Below are 1219 nucleotides of genomic sequence, written 5' to 3'. Positions count from 1 at the left end.
TAAAGGTTGAAAAAGGTTATCAATTTGGAGAAAGTCTCATCAACATCAATATTTCCACTAAATAAGAGGCAAAAAAAATAGTTTAATAAAAGAAAAGCCTCTCAGACTCTGAGCCCGACAGCACCAAACAATTTTTTAATATTAGACAATTAATTTAATTTCATATAATTATCGTGGTAGGTAGAAGCCATTTGTTTGTTAAACACTGACATATACTCACAGACAAACGAGATTATTAGTCCAAGTTTGTTGTTTATTGAACGTTCAGAAACTACAGCGGCTGTGATGCGCCAAGACAAAGGTAAACAAAGGTAAAACAACCCGAACAGGTGATCAACTCTAAACCACTGGTGTTCTGCCCCAGGCTGGATGTTGGAAATGTTTTAATTAGTTTTAAAAAGTTCTATAGTATTAATTTCTCTGTATTTTATTTTGAAGGAGAATTTTGAGATAACAGTGCATTGTGGGTAGCAGAGGCAGTTGCAGTTTGGAATACCTGTTCGTAGAGAGAAAGCCTGCCTGTTAATGTATGAACTTCACCTCCTGTGTTGTCAATCTTTTCTTACACCTCCGAAAACAATGGCTGTAAGTTCAATCTGTGTTCTGTTTGGTGTTATATGTTTTGTTAGTTTATTCTGAGATTGTTTTCCAAATGTGTTTATTCTAGAAAAGCCATATTTTGATAGTTTTTATTTACATAGCAACGGTTGCTACGTGACTGTTTCTTAACTGCAGCTCAGGTTAATTATATTCAGACTCTAGAAGTTTATTCTGTATATTTAGAGCTGATGCATATTTTATTTTTCTTTCTTATAGTTTCACTCAACCTTTCATTGAGCTTTCCACACCACTGCTCAAAGTTGTCAAGAAAACGTAATAAAGGAGCAAGACGCTCAGCTTCCTGGCTCATGAAATTGAGTTTGGCTTGCTGTTGATCTACGTTAACATACACAGAGTATCTAACACGTAGTGATAACAGTACACACTGCCTTCACTGCCTTCCATATAATGCATGGCAGGCACCTATTGTTCTACACCTAATAGAATGTCTCTATTTATTTCAGTGATTCTTGAGAATATGGACAAAATGGGTTTAAATTTTTCCCAATTTTTAAAAAATTATTTCTCAACCTTATGTATGCAAATATGACAAAAAATGTTTTGGAAATGTAAAGATGCTAAGGTGCAGGCTTCCAGTTGTAACATTTTTTTAAAAAAA

The 1219-nt window shown here is 34.3% G+C and overlaps 1 long non-coding RNA gene across 1 annotated transcript; it reads left to right on the top strand.

The window, feature by feature from the left end:
• The first annotated feature begins 356 nt into the window (after positions 1 to 356).
• LOC106943725 (uncharacterized) lies at positions 357 to 918 on the top strand. Its single transcript, XR_001423995.1, has 2 exons — positions 357 to 585; positions 817 to 918. It is a non-coding gene; the product is annotated as an uncharacterized LOC106943725 (long non-coding RNA).
• Positions 919 to 1219: the final 301 nt, after the last annotated feature.

Source organism: Poecilia latipinna, unplaced genomic scaffold (genome assembly GCF_001443285.1).
Source record: "Poecilia latipinna isolate Pla-1442-1.1 unplaced genomic scaffold, P_latipinna-1.0 Scaffold5773, whole genome shotgun sequence".
NCBI lineage: Eukaryota > Metazoa > Chordata > Actinopteri > Cyprinodontiformes > Poeciliidae > Poecilia > Poecilia latipinna.
Note: the sequence above shows the minus strand (reverse complement) of the source record. Positions and strands in the feature narration are given on the sequence as shown.